The sequence below is a fragment of the Sapajus apella genome, unplaced genomic scaffold (genome assembly GCF_009761245.1).
Source record: "Sapajus apella isolate SASKATOON/1434 unplaced genomic scaffold, GSC_monkey_1.0 scaffold124, whole genome shotgun sequence".
NCBI lineage: Eukaryota > Metazoa > Chordata > Mammalia > Primates > Cebidae > Sapajus > Sapajus apella.
The window spans coordinates 4,357,606-4,379,321 of NW_022437064.1; the positions used below are offsets into that span (position 1 = coordinate 4,357,606).

General features: G+C 40.4%; 1 pseudogene; it reads right to left on the bottom strand.

Moving 5' to 3' along the window:
- Window positions 1–565: 565 nt before the first annotated feature.
- Window positions 566–21,716, bottom strand: part of LOC116538997 — a 21,712-nt pseudogene continuing 561 nt past the window's right edge.

A 21,716-nucleotide genomic window follows, 5' to 3' on the forward strand; every position in this document is an offset into this window, starting at 1 on the left:
CTCCTGGGCAGTGCCCTTCCACACTGACTTTCTGCTTGGATATGTGACTTGCTCTGACCAGTGGGCTGTAGCAATGTTGATGTAAAATGGGCTTCAAAACATCTTTACATAATTAGTACAGCCATTATGGAAAATGGCATGGGGGTCCTCAAAAGAAAATAAAACTGGAATTTCCATATGCTCCAGCAATCCTGCTTCTGGTTATAAATCCAAAGGAAATGAAGTTAGCATGTCAAAGGGATAGCTGCACCCCCATGTTCATTACAACATTATTCACGATGATGTGAATAGTAGGTGGTATTCTATATAGTCAAAGTAAGAGAATTCTTTATAAAATTATGTTTTAAAAAATGCAAAATGTCTTGATAATTACCACCTGTCTCAAAAGCTAAATGAGAAAAATGCAGCAAATAGAAATACTCATTGATTAATATTATTTTGTTTGGAGAAAGCCAGAAATGATTCTAAGAAAAAATCAATAATAATAAAAGATGTAATTAATATGCTGTTTCTCTTTTAAGCCAAAGCACACATTTCACCTCAGACAGGACAGTTCTGACTTTTACATTGTTAATTTCCTTTGTCCAGAACAGGACCCCATTTTAAATAGAGTTCATTTGAATTGAGTTCATAATCTGAAGTCATTTTTCCCCACAGGATGTTTTCATTTCGGTATATGGACTGCTAAGCAGCAAATGACTAAGTCAGTTATAAAGAGTTTGTACCATAGTAAATGCTAATGTACAATAACTGTCAATAGAAACCTATAAACTTCTACACCCAAGCCTAGAAGTTACTACAGTGTTGAGGTCAGAACTAATGTGATTCTTCCATTCGGTCAAATTTCACTGACTAAATAATACTGTCAAGAAATCCAAAGAAGAAATTTTAGTGGGTTATTCCAAAGCTGCATAATTTTCCAAATGATTTTCCTCTGGTTGCAGCGCCTGTTCAGCCCTTCAATCCTTTTTTAGTCATTTAGCTTTTGCAATTTTTTCTTGGCATTTTTGTTTCTTCTTTTGCTCCCTTTCCCTGACCTCAATCATCTTGGCCAATTTCCAAGACAGTACAGCACTTGCTAGGAACAGTGGAGTAAGGGCCAAAATAATGTTGTGAGGAAGCCATGTGGGTCCTTTGCAGCCCATTCCACAACATACTCAGCCCAAGGCTTTACATCTGCATCTTCATAGCAGTCTTACGACACCTGGGGCTTATGCTTGAGTAGGGATCTCTAACTTTGTCCTGAAATTATTAATGACCCAATCCCGATTTCAGATGGCCCTTAGTAGTCTGCCGTCTTGAGTTCTACTGTACACATCTGAGAGACAGTTTAAATTCCTATCGGGACCACAGACCCACAGGGGCCACGTTCACTCCTGCCCCTCAGCCTTGGCAAATGTGGGCCCCTTTTTGCACAGAACCAAGGGTCTCCAGGGATCCTGGATTGACCCCGCCACACCTTGTGCACCCACCATTTCTGCTGCGCACCGGGAGAAAGCTACGGTAGCGGTAGCGGTAGCGGCAGTGGCAGCTACCAGCCTTTCCAACATCACCCCCCACAAATTACAATTCTTATGCAAATGGCCAACCCCGAGATGTGACTACCTTTCAACAGATAAATTCAGATATGTCTGAATCTTACTTGCGCCCAAAGTCAGACACCAGCTAGAGTGCTCTGTAATCGTACATATTGTTTTATCAGTTTGGCAGTCTCATTACAGGAATATTTGGGCCTTCCTGGGTCTTGCTCTGTCACCCAGTGCAATGGTATGATCATGTCTCACTGCTGTCTGGAACTCTTAGGCTCAAGTGATCCTCCTGTTTCAGCCTCCATGTAGCTAAGACTATAGGGTGCTTGCCACTGTGCCTGGTTAATTTTTTTAAAAACATGTTTTTAACAGGGTCTCACCATGTTGCTTACTCTAGTCCCCAACTCCTGGCCTCAAGCGATCCCCCTGCCTTGACCTCCCAAAAAAGCATTGGGATTACAGGCATGAGCCACTGCACCTGTCCTCATGTATAAATTTTATTTTGATACTTACGAGAGCATCTTATGATTATGGTGATGGTCTGGTCCCTAAAGCTTAGCAGGTCCCATAGGACAGTATAGGAGTGGGGCACAACTTATTACAACAATGAAGAAGAATAGTGAAGTCATGCCTAGCATGGCCCATTTCCTGGTCACAGAAGATATTTGACTTTGGAGCATATAAAAAAATGTGACCAGGGCTGTAAACTTTTTTTTTTTTTCCCAATAGCAATACCGTTCTGCAGGGGGACCAAGTGAACACTGTAATTACTGGGAGATTTTATAGATACCATAAAATTGTAAAACTGCAGGGGTGACTTCAGTAATTTATTGCTGGCTTCTTCAGCTCCCAGACCAAGTTGTATGAAGATAATTATAAGAGAGGAGTTAACAAAATACTGGAGTTGGGGAACAGAGAAAGTTTATTTTTACTAAGCTCCAAAGGGGCAGGAAGGAGAGTTCAGGCAAATGATCAAAGTGACAAAAGGCCATTCCAGATTAAGAAAATAGCAGATGGTGGCAGAAACTTCTGATTATCTCCCCTTTCATGAAGACCATGAATTTGGGGTAGAGCACATGGCCACTAGCTAGAGACTATACTTTCCAGCCTCCTCGGAGCTATCCATGGCCATGTGACCAGGTTCAGGCCTATAGGGTGTGAGTAGTAGTGATTGTGCAACTTGACTAAACTCCTTAAAGGCAAAGCCACTTACCCTAGGCTTCCTCTTTGCCAGACATGAGGGTAAGCTTACTTCAGTCCTGTGGACAATGGCAGCAAGGAGATGGTGAGGTAACAAGATGCTAGGAACCTGAGTCCCTGAATGACTGTGTGGAGCTGCACTGCCCTTCCTGTTCCATACACTCACCACTGGACTGCTTCAGGAGAGAAATATAAACTAATTGAAGGCATTCTCTTTTCATTGTCTCTTTGTTATAGCCACTAAACCCGAAGTCTCATACCATGTTCAAAGGCACGGGAATATGAAACAGCATGATATACTCAGGGAAATCCTTGTGAGTGAAGCATAGATGAATGAGTGAGGAAGTGGTGGGAGGTCAGGCTGGAAAGGTTGGAAAGGCAAGAATCAGTGCAGCTTTGTGTGCAGGAAACTCATGGCTGGGTTCGATTTCTCGTAACAGAGGCACAAATGGGCTGTGTACAGACATCCTCAGTCTTAACAGGCATGGAATGAGGTCTGTCCTCTTCTAGTCATTTCTGCCTTGAAAACAAACAGCTAAGCAACACTTCATTGGTGGCGTCTAAAGCCTTGATCCTGAATCATTGTCCATGTACCATGCCTCCAAGAATCTCAGCTTCTCATTTTGTGATGCATCTTCCAGTTGATAGCCTCAGCTGGCCGCTTGTAATTCCTGTCTGACTCAACTGTCCTCAGTCAACATCCAGCCTTGTCCATCTGGCCCTCTCCAGACTCTGCCTTGGTCCAGAGTTAGGGAACAGTCCCATTGGGTCACCATAGACCCTGGGCCACAATTTGGTGGAGAACTCCATAAATGTAAAAGCTTTTGGTCAAATCTGACAGGTATTCTATTTCCAGGACAAAATTAATGAGAGAATTTCTTTATCCACACTGAGCTGTACTGCCGTGTTGTTAAGGAGATTTCCTATGCCTAACTTTCTCCTGTATTGGCTGTGGTTACCAATTTGGAAAACAACTTACTTAAAGAAAATAGAGGCTTTAAAAGTCCTATTTCTAATAATTAAGAAAGTGGTACTTTTTTCTTTTAACTTTCCTTTTTTTTTTTTTTTTTTACCATTCCAGTTTCAAGAATCTTCAACCTACAATTCGATCTTTTTTATTTGGTGATGTTGCGTGTCAGCTCTCTGTGCTTCCACAGGTAAAGCTAAATGTTCACCACAGCCACGTATCACTGATTTCTAGATCCAGCTTCCCTTCCAGATTCCCTTTCTACCCCCTACCCCACGTGCTGTGTGTCCTGGGAGGCCAACCTTCCTATTGCATTAATAAGCTCCCTGACCTCTGGCTTCAGGTGGATTTGGCCAACCCAATGGGAGACCCTGTCAGGAGATCAGAGGGTGCAAGGAAAGTAAGGTCAGGAGGCTTGTCCCTCGTGCCTCCCTTCCATTCGATTGCTGAGAGTTGGCTGCAGAGTCAGATGCCTCGCTCTGCCAAAGACGACAGCTCCTTTCAGGTGGCCATATCAGGTCTCCATACAGCTCTTTCTGGGCTTGGGTTCTAGTCCCTGCTCCTCTAGACCCCCACTTTTTCTGTCAGTGCTGGCTCCCCAGTGCTGCTAGCTGTGGGGAGCTGTGCCTTTTCCTCTTGGTTTCTCTAATGCTGCCTGCCCCTACTCACCTTTGTAGGTAGCCCCTTTATGAATTTGTCTTCAAGTATCTAGTTTCAGGGTATCATTTCCAATTCCTGCTGGAAAACTGACTGATGCAGTGATTAAGGTGGAATTGTCCGGGATGCACCGAAGCACGTGGACCCTGGAAGGGAGTTTGCACACATGGACCCTGGAAGGGAGTTAGATACATTCACCTAATCTGAATGACCTGATTCTAACTAGTGCCCCAACTACACCTCATGTATTTTTCATTGTTTCTTCAAGATAGAGGACTAGTTAGTCCACCCTTGACATGAATATGGCCCTGATTGGATGTTGCTACAGGCACAGGGAACAAATGTCTCCTTTCCCTACAGCACTCGACATTGTTCTCTTTCTCCCCATCTCTGTCTCTGTCTCTGTCTCTGTCTCTCTCTGTACAGCCACATATGTGTGTGAATGCAGAATTTTTTTTTTTTTTCTGAACCAACTGGATAAGTTACATTATGGCACTTTACCTTTAAATACTTCAATGCGTATTTCCTAAGAATAGGAATATTCTCTTACATAACCACAGTGCAGTTATCAACTCCATTAATTTACGTTGATATAATACTTTGGCATCTATATTCCGATTTTGTCAGTTGATCTATCTAATAATGTTCTCTCCAGCATTCCTTTCTCCTCTGGTTCAGGATTCAGTCTAGGGTCAGGGATTGCATTTAGTTGCCATGCTCATTTAGTTATTTTTATTCCAAAACATTTTCACAGCCTTTCCTTGTCTTTCATGACATTGACTATTTTTTAAAAGACTTGATTTTATTTAGATTTTTAGCTAATTCCCATCCATTCCCCTAGAGCTCTTTCTTGCCGTGCCTCATTCTGTATTTGTGTGGCCCCCTCTTCCATAGTGAAAACCAAGCAACCTCAATACGTTTATTCTTCTTTTGCTTAATTGTATACTACATCTAAAATATTTTCCAAATTGCTTCACTCATACCACTAACTTAACAAACTTACTGTGTTAGTCAGGGTTCTCTAGAGGAACAGCACAAATAGGATGGAGAGAGAGAGAGAGAGAGAGAAAGAGAGGGAGAGAGTCTTTTATTTAGGATATTGGCTCACATGACAATGGAGTCTGGCAAGTACAAAATCTGTAGGGCAGGTCAACAAACTAGAGACACAGGGGAGAGTTAACACTACAACTCGATCCTGAAGACGGTGTGGAGACAGAATTCCTTCTTCCCGGGGAAACCAGTTTCTCTTAAGGTCTTCAACTGATTGGATAAGGCCCGCCCACGTTATAGAGGGTAATATGCATCATTCAAAATATACTGATTTAAATGTTAATATCATCCAAAAAACACCTTTGCTGTATCATCTAGACTAGTATTTAACCAAATATCTGGGCACTGTGGCCTGACCAACCTGACACATACAATTAACCATCACACCTACTAGGAAGAAGAAAACTTGCAGAAGAAACCTCAAAGGGAAGTGTGATGTGTACCATGGAGGAGGCGAGAGCACCCCTGTTTAAAGGATGAGGAGAAGGGGTAGAACACCCTCCATGCCCACCCTTGCTTGCCCCAGACCCCTAGAACTCCACATGTCCGAGATTGAAAACTACTGCATTAGCCTCAAGGAGTCATTAATGAGGGAATCGAAGGCAATACCACTGAGGAAGGGATTCCTTTTGGAGGAAGACAGGAAGTAGCCTTTTAGGCCATCAAGTTATACCTCAACTATGCCTACCCACCGCAAATGCCATTCACAACTTTTGTAGCACCTCCTTTTTCGTTGCTAAGGGCAGAGGCTAGGCCAGGAATTTAAAGACGCTCTTCTCAAATCCTCCCCTTTCCCAGCACTCATACACTTCCTCTTAGCCATATAAGGTAAAGGAACATCTACTGAATTTTAAGAGTAAGTCCAAGGGATAGAGTGGCTGCTGATACGAGGGATTCCCTAGGAAACATTGTTATCTGAAAGTACATGTTTACAGTACTCCTCAGATAAATGCTTCTCTCCTGGGTAAGGAAAAGTGTTCCAGATAACCATGCCTCCCACAGCTCAGATCTCATGCTTATCTGTTTTGTGCATCTGTGTCCGTTTTTCTTTAGTAGAAGCATTTTATTCTGCTGAGACAGTGGAGAGCAGCTGTTTGATCGTTGACCAGAGATAACCCTGGAGAGCTTCTATTTTACATGCTGGAAATTCAGAGTAAAATGACCATTCATGGAATTTTTGAGAGAGAGCAAGGCCTTTCTCTTCCAACCCAACAAAGGACACCATGAAAATCCACTCTCACTAGGAAGATTCTTCAATGTGTGGCATGTGAGTGGAGTTGCTGGATTGGCACAGAGGGACACACGAGCTTCCCTGCATGTGCCCTTTGGCAGCGCTCACAGCCATAGCCCCTGCTGCAGCTGTTCCATTATCTTGGAGGCCTCATTGTGACTCCTGGTGGGTGGTCTGTACCAGGGCCTTCCTCAGAGGCCTGGGCACTGTGGGCATGCCCACCTCTGTCAAGGCAGTGACCTGCATGGAAAAAGTAGCTCCACAAATGGAGGGGAGGAGGGACTAAGGAAAGGCCCTTGAGCCATGGCTAAGGGGAGGGAAAAGCTGACAATGAAATGCCTTTGCTGAGTGCTGGCATGTTCTTCCCAGGTGCAGCCCTGTCTGCCTCACTGCCCCGAGCAGGACTAGCTAGATCAATGTCTGCAACCCAACTCTCAGCACATCGCTTCCCAGACCCAGACTCTTCAGGATACAGCCCAAACTCGCTTCCCGTCACGGCTGTCCAGCCTGACACTGGGTACCTTCCAGCCTCTTCTCACACCCAAAAACAGTACGTGTCTGCCTCCCAGATTGCTCTCTGTTTCTGGAACATATCCTATTCCCTCGTGATATCATGGCTTTGCAATATGCTTCCGTTTTCTAGAATGTCCTTCTAAACCCCTCTCTGGCAGATACTCTTCTTCAAGATCCAGTTCAAACCTCTCCTCCTCCTCCACACCTTCCCCAACTTCCCTTCCTTGATCCCTTCTCTACATTCTTTTGGCAAACTGATCTCAATTCTCACACAGCTATAATTATTTATTATGCCCTCTGCCTAGTTTTCCTTGTGCACACATATTTGTCGCATGAGGCCCTGAGACTTTAAGCCTGTTGTACTGCCTGGGCCCACTCAGACAAATTCCACACCCCAGCTGTGCTCCCAGCCTAGATCCCAAAGCCCTTCTCGTCTGCAATTCATGCTGTCGATGTCCTGCTGTGGACCTTCCCAGGGCCAGACCTCCTCCCTTGCCCTCCGTCCATGGCCAACCTCCTCTTCCTGGATCCATTATTGAGTATCTTTCTCCGAGGACAAAGCACAGATTTAGTTTCCTGCAGCAAATACTTGCACATTGGTTGTGATTCGTTGGCTCCCCCAGGTAACAACTTCATTCATTCAAATCTGGACCTAGCATCAGCCTCTTCATTCCTGTTGGGTGGGCCCTGACCCCAAAGACAGAAGTCAGGCACCCTGCCCTGCCAGTGGAAAGGTTTGTAATAGCACCATCTCTTTCTTTGTGTGCAAGCCCCCAGCACAATGTGTGGCACTTAGGTGGCAAGCAATGCTTTTTGAATAATGAATAAGTCAGTCCTAAACCTTTCACATAACATGATTTAACACAAAACCTTATTAACAGTTCTTACCTCAGGAAAAACCCAGGCCTTGGCCTGTGTTCTCAGCCACCACAAGAAACCCTTTTTAAAGTTTAAAAAAATTTAGGACCCACATAAATTTTAATTTTATTAATTTAGTTGACAAACAATATATTCACAAATTACTACAGAGACAGTTTACAGCTAATGGATTCACAAAGCCCTTGGAATAGTCACAGCAGTTTTGGAAGCTCTGTGTTAGTGTTGACTTTGGATTGAGCTGTTATGCAAGTTGATTCCTCTACCAGTTTACAAATATCGTGGTGTGACTCATCCTACATTAGTTAATTTTGTTAGTTTTTCTCCCAGCAGAAACTGCAGAGCTCACAGTTTTATGTATAATGAGATGCCACTTCATGCCTAATAGAATGGGTAAAGTGAAATATATACTTAAAAAAACACGAAGAGTGGATGAGAAGGTAGAGCAACTAGACTCTCATACCTTCCTGGTGAGAATGGAAAATGAATGTATGGGTCTATTTAAATAGGGTCCGTTTCCACCAAAACTCATGTTGGGGCTTGGTCCCCAGTGGAGCTGCTGTTGAGAGGTGGTGACTTTAAGAGGTGATTAGATCATTAAGAGAGATTAATGCCTTTCTCCAGGGAGTGAGATCTTGTTCTTGCGGGACTGGATTGGGTACTGTCAGAGCAGGTGGTTATAAAGCGAGGCTACCTCATATTTGGTCTTTGCATGCCCCACATCCCCTTCCTTTTCTTCCCACGTTCTGATGCTGTTTGAGGCCCTCACTAGATGTGGCTGCCCATCTTGGACATCCCAGCCTCCAGAATAGTGAACTAAATATATCATCTCTTTCCTTTATAAATCACCCAGTCTTGGGTATTTTGTCATAGGAACAGAAAATGAACTAAGACAGTAATAGAACTATTTTACTCTAAACTGTGTTCATGTATAAGTCTGATAAAAATCGATTGCTCCAAGTTTTCACATTAGTATTTTGTAACAGAAAAACCGTATGATCATCTTGATATCTAATTTTAAAAGCACTAGGTAAAATTGAGCATACTTTCACGATAAAAACCATTTAGAAAAGTAGTAATAGAAGACACTCTCTTAACCTGATAAAGGTTTCTACCGAAACATTATATGTAATCATGAAAAATAAAAAGTATTCCATTCAAATCAGAAAGACAAAATACCCAATATCACTGTACCTTTTTAGAATATACCAGAGATCCTATGAGTGTAAGTTTTTGTTTTTATTTTTTGAGATAGGATCTCACTCTGTCACCCAGGCTGGAGTGCAGTCAGTGCAGCCGCTCCTGGGCTCAAGCGATTCTCTCACCTCAGCCTCCTAAGTAGCCGGAACTTCAGGTGTGCACCACTACGCCCAGCTAATTTTTGTATTTTTTATAGAGACGGGTTTTCACCATGTTGTCTAGGCTGAGTACAGTAAATTTAAAAAATTAAATAAAAATCAAGTGAAAGGTATATGGATTGCCAAAGAAGAAGCCGAACTGCCATGGTTCACAAATTACATGATAGTCTACATGGAAAATCCTAGGGACTCTACAGTCTAATTATTTAATCAAATTAGTTTGACAAGATTGTTGGATGTGCGTGCAAAAAGTTCAATTGCATCCTTACATGCTAGAAAGAAATATGTAAAAAATGTAATTAAGACACTATTTTAAATAGCAAAAATACCACAGGACTTAAGAATAAGTCTTTCAAAAGATGTGCAGGACTGCTTTGAAGACAAGTATGATGTGTTACTGTAAAAATGAAAGCTGATCTCAGTAGAAACATTTACAGTGAGCTTTCCACATCCTTGGCTCCCATATCTGTGAATTCAACCGACGACAGATTGAAAACAGTCAAAAAATAAAAAAGATAACAATATAACAACAAAAAATCATACGTATAAAAAACACTAGAGTATAGCAACAATTTACATAGCATGTACATTGTACGATGTATTAGAAGTAATGTAGAGATGATTTAAAGTCTATGGGAGGATGTGTGTAAGTTATATGCAAATACTGCACCATTTTATATCAGGGACTTGAGCATCTTCAGATCTTGGTATCTGAGGGGGAATCCTGGAATCAGTTTCCCCGTGGATAGCAAGGGATGACTGGGTCATATTTTGGATTAAGACACTCAATATCTTAAAGTTAGCAAATGTTCCAAAATTTGTAGAATAAATCCATACAATTCCAATCAAAATCCCAACAAGGACTTTTCTCCCTTTATTGAAAGATTAATGATAAAATCTATATGGAAGCATAAAACACCAAGAAGAGCCGAGAAAATTTTGGCAAAGAAACAAAAAGATTAGGAGCTCATTTTATGATAGAGCTTATTGAAAATCTACAGTAACGCAGATAGGGTAGTATTGGTGCAAGTATAGATAAATGGACCAATGGAATGGAGTACAAAGCCCAGCAACAAATTAATAAATATATGTTAATTAGATATATGACAGAAGTAGTTATAAGTTATATTTTCAAAGCACTCTCATGTTTAGCTTTTTTCTGGCATATGCACCACCATGTCCAGATAATTTTTGTATTTTTTGTAGAGATGGGTTTTCACCACGTTGTCTAGGCTGAGTATAGTAAGTTTAAAAAATTAAATAAAAATCAAGTGAAAGGTATATGAATTGCCAAACAGGATGCAGAACTGCCATTGTTCACAAATTATATGGTAGTCTACATGGAAAATCCTAGGGACTCTACAGTCTAATTAGAACTAATAATAAATTATAGTCTAATTATTAGAACACCTGGCTCCCTAGCACCTTCTGAAGAATAATTTCCTTATACCCTTCTCCATCATCCAGTAGCCACTAACAAGTCTTCTCTTGCCATTATATTACATTGTATGTACAAGTTCAATCTACTTAGTTTTAAAGTGTTGTTTACTTTTATGCACTTGTTTTCACTGTCTAAATATTTTTCTATCTGTGAAACTTGCTTAGGTATCCTCAGTTACTTGTGCATCATACCTTTTCCCATTAGAAATAGTTTGAACAGCTTTTTCCTTAACAGTAGGGCTTTCAGGAATGACCTTACCTCTCTGGATCAATACAGGGAAGTATGTGGTATCCTTGGTCTTTTTCTCTATGTGGCAAGGAAGTACTGTCGCATCTGGAAGGCAGGAAGCAAGGTAAATAGAACAGAAGGGTAAAACAGAAATGAGATGGCTCACGCTAATCCCAGCACTTTGGGATGCCGAGGTGGGTGGATCACCTGAAGTCAGGAGTTTGAAACCAGCCTGACCAACATGGTGAATCCCCCTCTCTATGAACAAAATATAAAAAAAATTAGCTGGGCATGGTGGTGCATGCCTGTAATCCAAGCTACTCAGGAGGCTGAGGCAGAAGAATCACTTGAACCTGGAAGGTGGAGGTTGTAGTGAGCAGAGATTGCACCATTGCACTCCAGCCAGGGCAACAAGAGTGAAACTCCAGCTTAAAAAACAAGAGAGAGAGAGAGAAAAGGGACTCTGCAACAAGACCAAGAGAAGACTAGTATCTTAAGACACTTAACAGAAGGCAGGTATTCCCTGCAGTTCTATTATCCGAAAGATCCCTGTGTTGATCAAGTCCTTTGCTTGAGTATGTATTTATTGAGTAAAATTGTTCTTTCAGCACCAAAGAGTCCAGGAATTGGGTCAACTCTATCAGCAGGGATTAAAGTAAAGCATCTAAAGGGTAATTATCTTAGCTGAATCTTCCTTAGTTTGGTGATGTGTGGTCCAATAGAGTCCAACCAGATTATCGCCTACCCTCTAACTCAACATTAAAGATCCAGCTCCTCAAAATCTTTTTGGTCCCAGCTACTCGGGAGGCTGAGGCAGGAGAATTGCTTGAACCCAGGAGGCGGAGGTTGCGGTGAGCCAAGATCGCACCATTGCACTCCAGCCTGGGTAACAAGAGCAAAACTCCGTCTCAAAAAAAGAAAAAAAAAAAAAAAGAAAAATCTTTTTGGTATTAAGGAGGATATTCTTCACACAAAACAATTACCCAAAGGGCCAAACCAAATAGCGATTAGCATTATTGATAATAATAGGAACCATATGAGTGAGTTCTCACTATGTGCAAAGTACCCCCCATCTCATCCCAGTGGATCTTCACCACATCACCACCAGTGCAGTGCTACTGTTATCCCATTCTATACCTGAGGCCACTGATGCCACATTAAGTAATGTGCTCATGTTACTTAGAAAGTGGCATGGATTTCAACCAGGCTTTTGGATTCCACTGTTCCTTACAGCTGATTCTTCAGAAGAAACGTGGATGATCCAAAAAGCCCATAAGACATTTCTGGGTGGACATTTCCAGGACCCTGGGTAAGGGAAAAGCAGGGAAAGATTCTGCCATCTCTGTAACTTGATCATTCAACCTTCCTTCATGAGAGATTGCTTGGTCCGTTTAGATGATGTTGTCTGCCTCTGCATGAAGGCAGTCATCCTCCTGATGACAGCACAAGGGAGGAGGAGAGTCAGGAAGACCAGGATATGGCTGCATGAGGTCCCACGGCTGTGAGGGGCAGTGCTTCCCCTAGGGCACTGGGCCAATATCAGACAACCCTGTGACTCGGGGATATGAGTCCCTCTGACTAGCCGCCTCTTGTAGCTGACCCATGCTGTCCTACCAGGAGCTGTGGGCCAGAAGTCAGCTGGCCCAGGTACTGATCCCAGCTCTGTCACCACCTGGATAATTATCACCTTTGAGTGAGCTCTTTCACATCTCTGAGCCTCAGTTTCCTCCTTAGTAAAAAAAGGATGTTAGATTAGGCAAATTAAAAAGTTTCTAGTCATCTGATTCTTCCCTCAGGACTCTATTATTTTCATATATCTATCAGTTGATTTTAGTAGCAATTTTCTTCTCTTCTCCCTCTCTCTTTTCTTTTTTTTTTTTTTTTTTTTTTTTTTTGAGACATGATCTTGCTCTGTTGCCAGGTTGGAGTGCAGTTGTGTGATCTTGGCTCACTACAATGTGCCCCTCCTGGGCTCAAGTGATCCTCCCACCCCAGGCTCCTCCTGAGTAGCTGGGATGACAAACACACCTCCATGCCTGGCTAATTTTTTTTTTTTTTGTAACGATGGGGCCTCACGATGTTGCCCACTCTGCTCTTGAACTCCTGGGCTCAAGCAGTCTGTCCGCCTCGGCCTCCCAAAGTGCTGGGACTATAGGCGTGAGCCACCGCGCCCGGCCAATTTTAATAGTAATTTTCAAAAGTTCTGCAAACAATTAAGTATTCACCAATAAATGAGGAACCCATTAAGAATATCTATCTAACAATATATATTATTATTTGAAATGAGATTTTACTTGAAAAAAGTGTGCTATTTCTATTCCATTTGAAAACCATGCCATAGGCAATTAAAGGCAAGATGAGCTTTTAGGACCTAATTGAATGACTTTATAATGCAGGAATTTGAGGCCAAATGGGATGCATAGGGGAGGTCTCTCCCTTAAGGGACCCAAAACCATGCTGCCTCCTGCACATCTCCTGCTCATCTAGAGGTCAGGCCTCCAGCCCCCATACGCCCCAGTGGCCACCATTCCCAAGCAAGAGGCTTTCCACGAGCAAAAGGCCTCATGTTATGGGAGTTACTGGCTGAACAGCAAGTTTGTCACCCCTGAGGGGTGTGGCTCCGCTACATTTCTCTGGCACCTCAGTTGACACGTCTCTTCAAGAACATCTTACAATAAGAGAAATACTATCACATTAAATGTTACATGTCAGTTGTGAGATGCATCCCAAATTCAGAAAATTAAAATGTGAAGAAAGATGAGTCACAGCACTCAAAAGTTGAGAAACAGCTTTCTTTGCTGGAGTTCCCTGCTTTGCTATAAGAGAGACTAGCAATCACTATCTTTGTCGTCGTCTTCCCTGCACCCAATCATAAATCCGAGTCTGTTCCAGCAGCTCCCAGCCTCTCACGAAGTTCTGTGTGTTGGAGGGGGTTGCTTGCGGGTAGGATGCCGCAAATTAGCTCTGCCACTGAATTAAGGGAAACTTTGCTCGCAATGGTTCCTCGTGACATTTTCGTCCCACTCCAGCTGAAGAAGTTGACCTGCATTAAGATGATGACTGTTTTTAGCACATGTCTCTTTTCTTGTGCAAAGAACAAAGTGGCTCCTTTGAACAGCAAGGAGTGATATATCCACTCCTCCTGCAATCAGTCAAGCAAACACTCAAGGGTGGGAGGCACAATCAGTTAATATTTACTTTCTACCTATCCCTCTGTTTACCTCCACAGAGCAGCCTTTATGGCAGGTGATTGATTCCTATCAGAGGAGAAAGGAAGAAGAACAGGGTGGAAGAATTGAAGAGACATAGTCAGTGTTGATGAATGTTTCCCTCCATACTCTTAAACCTTCCATTTATTGCCTCCACTGCAAAAACAGCCCTGGGTAGTTTGAGGATTTGGTCTGGTATAAAGAAGATGCAACTCAAAATGGTTTAAACCATGAAGAAATGGGGATTCTGTATCTGGCTAATTCAGAGGCTCACTGATGATATCAATCACACAGTTTTCTTATTGTTCGAGACAGGGTCTCTTTCTGTTGCCCGGGTTGGAGTGCAGTGGCATGATCATAGCTCACTGCTGTCTCAGTCTCCAGGCTCAAGTCATCCTCCCACCTATGCCTCTGGCATAGCTGGGACTACAGGCACAAACCACCATGCTTGGCTAATTTTTTAAATTATTATTTTTAGTAGAGATGAGGTCTCACTATGTTGCGTAGGCTGGTCTCAAACTCCTGGGTTCAAGTGATCCTGCTGCATCAGCCTTCCAAAGTGCTGGGATTACAGGTGTAAGCCACCATGCCTGGCCCTCAGATTCATTTAACCTTTCTTTTCAGTCATCCTCAGCATTTCAAATATCATACAATAGAAAACTCTGAAAGACGAGCTTCCCTCTTAATCCCAAGAAACTGCAGGATCAGCAGGCATCATATCTTGAGAGAAGCAGAAAAAGGACCATCTTTTCCTTGAGTCTCTTTTACCAAGCTAGGAAGTTTTTTCCAGAATCTCATCCTTCCAGAAGATCCTCGCTTGCCAGGATTGGGTCACATGTGTATCAGTGAACAATCACTTCAAGAGGAAATGACTACTGTAATTGACTTAGGTCAGCCAAGATTCACCAGCTCACACAGAGTAAAGGGAGACCTGAACTACACAGAGGCATGAGACAGGGAGCTGTCTAGTTATCAACCTCCAGTGTCTGCTACAAAGAACTGGAGCCAACATAACACCCCAAAACTCAGACACTGGCCTGGTTCCTGAAAGGACATATTGAAAGTAGTTGTAGAAGTCTTGGCCTTTCTGCCCTTGTGGTCAAATCTGCTGGGATTGAAGGAATTCCTCTGGAGACAGCAGAGCTGCTATGGGATGACCAGATGTGCTGTCCTAAAAGAATTTGTCAGGGTGGCATCTCTCCCACCCCCAATATTCATCCTTCACCGTATTTTCATTTTTCTAAAACATAGATCTTGAGTTTATCACTCTCCAGCCCAAAAAACCAGGTAGCATTCCAACCTGTGCCCAAGCCAACTTCTCTTCATATCCCATTTCTTTTATATATGCATGACTGGGAATGTGTCTTACTTTTCAGTTTCCTTTGTCTTTGCTGTATTTTGAATTCCCTTCCCTACTTGTCTGCCTGATAAAATTTTACTCATCCTTCAAGACTCAAATCAAATGTCAAAAGTCACTTGCATCCCCTAATTTTCCCTTCATTCGCATCTCCTTAACAATTGTCAGCATGACTTTTAAATCATCCCATTGCTATCACAGCCTCCTGACAAGTCTCTCTGCCTTTTCTTGCCTCCCTCCAATTCTAAGGCCATGCATCAGCATGATATTTCTAAAGCATGAATATAATATTTATGCACTCTCTTGCTAATAACCTTTATTGTCTACCCACAGTGCACAGAATGCAGCTCTGTAACACGGTTCTCAAAGCCATGTTGATCAGGGTATCCCTTCACCTCATACTGGATGTTCTCTTGCAATGAACTATCTCTAGTGTTATCTCTAGTGTATGATTAGTTTGTTCTTTCTCACTTCTCAGATTGGGGCAAATTGTGTTGCTTATGCCTGAAATGCTTTCCCTCACCACCCCTGTAGTCCTCGGGTCTCAGCTGCCTGATTTTATTCTAAGTCTTGGTTAGTGCTCTCCTATATGTTTTCAGGTTTGCTCTAACATAACACCTAAACTTCTGAGGTTTCATAGATTCTCTGAAGTTCCCTCAGGGCAAGGGCTCCTTTTTGTATATAGTTGTAATTCTGGCGCATAGAAAAGATTCAAATGTTTGTAAAAGACAGTATCTGAATTGATTCTTGCAGGATAAGTTGGAGCAACATAGGCTTTAAGGATACTGATTCTTTCACCCCTGTGCAATTTTGGTTAAGGCTCAGGCACAGTAGTGAAAACTATTACCACCCAATGCGTTCTTCTTGCCTGCTGTCCAGAAAATCCAATGAACTGAGAATGGCAGGCATTGCAGCAAAGACAGTTTAATAATCACAAGGCTAGTCTAGTAGAAGGACAGGAGATAATTCTCAAATCCACCTCTCTGAGAATTCAGAGGCTAGGGTTTTTCAGTGATAGTTTGGTGGGCAGGTGGCTAGGGAATAAAGAATGCTTATTTGTTGGGTTGGAGATGACATCAAAGGGGTTCAAAACCGTCCACTGGAGCTGAGTCAGTTCTTGCATGGAGGTCACAAGACCAGTTAAGTCAGTTTCTTGGGATGGGTTACTGGTCTGGATGGTTCCAGCTGGTCCATCAGAATGCAAGGTCTGAAAACTACCTCAAATACCAGTCTTAGGTTTTACAATTATGATGCTACCTATAGGAGCAATTAGAGAGGTAATAAATCTGATGAAGACCTCCAGCTACATGACTCTGGAAACATAATTCTACCCTTGTGGCCAATTTGTTAGTTTCACAAAGGCAGTTCCAGTTTCTGAGCAAGGAGGGGGTTCATTTTGGGAAGAGATACTTCTCGTCATTGTTATAAACTATAAATTTTTCCCATAGTAGCTTGGGTTATATCAAGGAATGAACAAAGATGGTTAGCTTGTGAGGTTAGAAGGAAGATGGAGTTAGCTACGTAAGATTTCCCTCACTGTCATACTTTTTGCAAGGGCAGTTCCAAAACTGCAAGCCTTAACTTTTGCATGGAACTACCATTAAGTTTCTAACATTAATTTTTCATCATTATCATTATTATTAATAGTTTCATACCGGTAAGAAGGATCACACTTGTTTCCTATCTTTCATGGGAGGATCTATAGATACTTTGAGCCATTGGCCAGGTTTCTCATTGTTCTATTAAATTATAACTATTTTAACTCACAATGAAAGCTTTGGGAGATAGTCACCAAGGTGGATCTTTCAAATGCTTCTGAGGAAATCATGGTGAGACTGCTCAGTAAGATGGCTTTCTCCATTCCAGCAACAAAACTAGGCACTCGAGATTGGATGCCTCCATTTGAGAGACAGTGGATGAATTATTAAATGCAATCCGGGTGAGTTCAGCTTTATAAAGTACTTCTTCATGTCTTTTTTTTTTTTTTTGTAGGCATGTTCTTAAATTTTTAAATATGTTCATTATGTAGGATCAGTTTATTTCTCCTGTGAGTGAAGAAAATCATCTAGGATTGAAAAAATTGAAATGCATAGCAATCAAATCATTTGTGTCATAATTCAGTCTTCTAAAAGAAATCTTGATACCTCATCCTCAACATTAAAAATCATTATACTTCAGCCCTGAAGTAATAGTTTTATGATATTCAATATGTTGATAATATGCATATAATACTTGAACAAGTCACCTGAAGGTAGAACTATCCTTTACTAGGGTAATCATACATCTCTGGGACAGTCCCAGTTCATGTCTATTATCCCAATAAAATTATTAAAAGTACCCATTTTTACTCACTGAAGTGTCCTTGATCAGACAACAGTCTTCTCAATGCTTCCTGGCATTAATAGTATTATGTAATGTAGAAGCGTTTCTTTATATGATTTCATGTGAGTATTCTGAATAAAATTGAATTTGTATATACGGCCTCATGGGTATTTTTTCCTATGACAGTGTGAAAAGTAGATTTTTTTTTTAGGCATTGCCCATTTTCCCCACACATAGCATGCTAAATAGTTTTAATGTTAGTGGATGTAATTTGATCATATTTATAATTGCCATTATTTGCTTCAACATCAAATCAAGACCAGGGATGGCAGTGTTGAATGCCAATGCATTCTGTAAATGAAAGCATGTGAGGCTAGGTAGTCAGGAAAAAGTTCTTTTACTCTCATAAAAACCTTCTTCCTAGAAGTCCACATCTGTCAACAGTGACCCAAGTTCATATCACCTCTCACAAAGGAGCTTTCAAATAATGAATGTCTGTTCTTTAATAACAGGAGGTTAGTGGAACTAATACCATCAAGTGCTTCTTGTTCATGGATGACTAGGACATGTACTAAGGGTGGATACTTTCAACTTACCAGAGATTCCATCTAACTGAAAAGACACACATACACACATACATACACACAATGTGAATGTGTGACAGTGAGTCCGTATCATATGCTGTTGTCATTGTGACTCCAGTGGTTCTATGTGATAAGAGATTATCTAATATTTCATTCTGTGTCCTCTCAAGCATTGTATTTTAGTATCTATGGAAGTTTTATAAACTTCTTATCAACAGTGTGGCCTGTGTCTAACTTTGCAATAAGAAGTAAAACTGTGAATGAGATCAGTAATATTGGTCTCTGCCTTTAGTGACTAAATACATTGGTTCCCTCCTGAAATACATTATTCAGGGATTGTGCTAGAAAAACTTCATTAGTTTACTAGAGAGTTCACTCTTCTTTATTTGTAAATTATGGGGAAGCTTGGCTGGCTTCATACAACTGTTTGACAAAATTTCAGAACACTGTATCAAGGAATAGAGTTAAATGGATTATTAGTAATGGAAAATTCTATTTAATGGTTTCATCACTGGCCTTACTTTCTTTTTGCATTTTCTTTTTTGTGTTGGATGTATGAAATTATCCCTTCTGCAGATGACCTTGAACCAGAGCATAAAGATTCACATTCTATAGTTGCATAGAATTTCTGATCACCATTTACAATTATGACACTTTTCTGAGTTATTGTATTTATTATACTTTGTATCAATATTTTTCATTTCAGAAAGCCATTTTGAGCCTCTAGTCCATTTTTATTAGTTGAAGAAATAAGAGAACTAATAATGTTAGATATAAGCTGACTTTTCTGGTAAAGCATAGTAGAAGCTTTAAGAATGAATTGGTTGTTAAGACTATAACAGCTTTTCTGTGACAGTCACGATCTTATACTTCAAATGTGAGAAAGGCGCACTGAACCAAAGAAAGGCTCATTTCTCTTTCTTGTAAATCTGCCAGGGGCTAACAGTGTTCTGAGAGCACATTTTTAGAAAAGTGACTCAAAGGGTAGGTCCACCTGTTGCCTACATATTGATCTCTGGTCAACAGAAGGGCATAATTTTCTCCTAAAACTACAGGACTGAAAGTCATTCTCCTGGGTGTCATGCCAAAATATCACTTTAGCACACAGAAAACCATGTTCTCAAATGTGCTCCAGAAAAGATGTTTGTACAAGTTTCCTTGGTTACAATAGTAGTGCTTTGCAGTCCTTATGGCCTGAAAGCTCTCTCTACATTGCAAGAATACAGAATGCTCTATCAAACAGACAATGATATTAGTCTTGAGTAGCAATCAGAAACATTATAAAGCTTAGAATTCTAGGAGTATTTTGACTACAAAATAATGCATGAAAACCAGTTTTGTTAATTAACCTGTTCATTTTTCATTCCTGTAGTGATCCTTCAATTAACATTTATTGAATGACTATTTTCTCAAATTTAACACAGCTTCTGCATTTATCCTTCCTGCCCCACCCTATTTACTCCATTAATTAAGTTTCTGTATCAGGTTCTGAGTCTCAGCTTTTAATGATTTTTTTTTAAATTGAAGTGTAACTTATAGCATTTGTACAGATTTTAAGTGTACTGTTCAAGTAGTTTTGACAAGTGTATTAAGAAGCAGAACATTTCTATAAAATAAGTTTTAAATTGCAATTATAATTTAATATAAAGATGCCTTTTTGAATCATTTAACATCTACTTGGGTATATATTTGATCTCTTAAATCTCATATTAGAAATAGCTGAAGAGAGAATTACTGAACTAGAAGATAGATTTGAAAAAATTAGGATATAGCACATATGCAAAGAAAAGAAACAGATAATATAAAAGACTAAGAGATACAGAGGTTGTGTATTCAGAATATACTCAGGACTCTTACAACTCAGTAATAAAAAGAATAACTCAATTTTAAAATGGGCAAGGGATTTAAACTGACATTTTCCCAAAAGAGACATATAAATGGCCAATAGGTGGGATCTGAACAGACATTTTCCCAAAAGAGATACACAAATGGCGAAAAACCTACATGAAAACATGCTCAACATCATTTAGTCATTAGAGAAATATACATTAAATTCATAATAAGATACAGCTTGCTCTGTCACCACCACACACTTTGATGGAAAGGTAGAAACAATAAGCATTAAGGAAGAGGTAAATAATTTGGAACCCTTATACATTGTTAGTGGCAATAAAAATGATGTACTACAGTGAAAAGGAGTTTGATAGTTCCTCAAAAAGCTAAACATAGAGTCACCATAAACTCTTCATATAAACTTCGAGGTATATATTCAGGAAAAGTGAAAATATAAGTGCTCAAAAAATGTGTACATGAATGTTTATAGCAGCATTATACATAGTAGGAGAAAACTAGAAATAATCCAAGTGTCAGTCACTGATAAATGGATAAACAAGATGTCACACATCCACACAACAGAATATTATTCAGACATAAAAAGGAATGAAGTGCTGGTATGTGCTACAACATGGGTAAACCTCAAAAATATACTAAGTGAAAGACAATCACAAAAGATCACATATTATATGGTTCCATTTATAGAAAATATTCAGAACAGGCAAAGCTATAGAGTTAGAAAGTAGGTTAGTGGCTGCCTAGAGCTGTACTAGGGATGGGGAGTAAGGAGGAAAGGAGAATGACTGCCAGTGAGTGAGTACAGGATTTCTTTTTGGGGTAATACAAATGTTCTAAAATTAGACTGTGATGATAGTTATACAACTCTGTGAATATATTTTTTAAAATCACCAAACTCTGATGGATGGAATGGGTGAGTGGGTGGCATTTATATATTTCAATAAAACTGTTTTAAAAATGTGATAGACAAGATGTAAAAACAAACACACAGGAAATGATCTCTTCCCCCCCGACAATGAGAACCTATATCTTAATTAAAATTTTCAAATTGCAAACCATAAAGGAAACAATTAATAAAATTAACTACATTGTTAAATCTAATTGCCTTAAATGAAGATCTTCTGCTTATTAAAAGATATCCTAAAGAAAGTAAAAAGACAAGCTACGATCTTGGAGAAGATATTTACAACATGAGTTCTTTATATGTTCTGTATACTGTCTTTGTGGTAGTATGAGTGTTAACTGCTTTTGAAAGTAATTTGATATTTATAGTCAATCTGATGGTGTATACTCCCATCATCCTTCTCAGGCCTGTAATATATATATATATATATATATATATA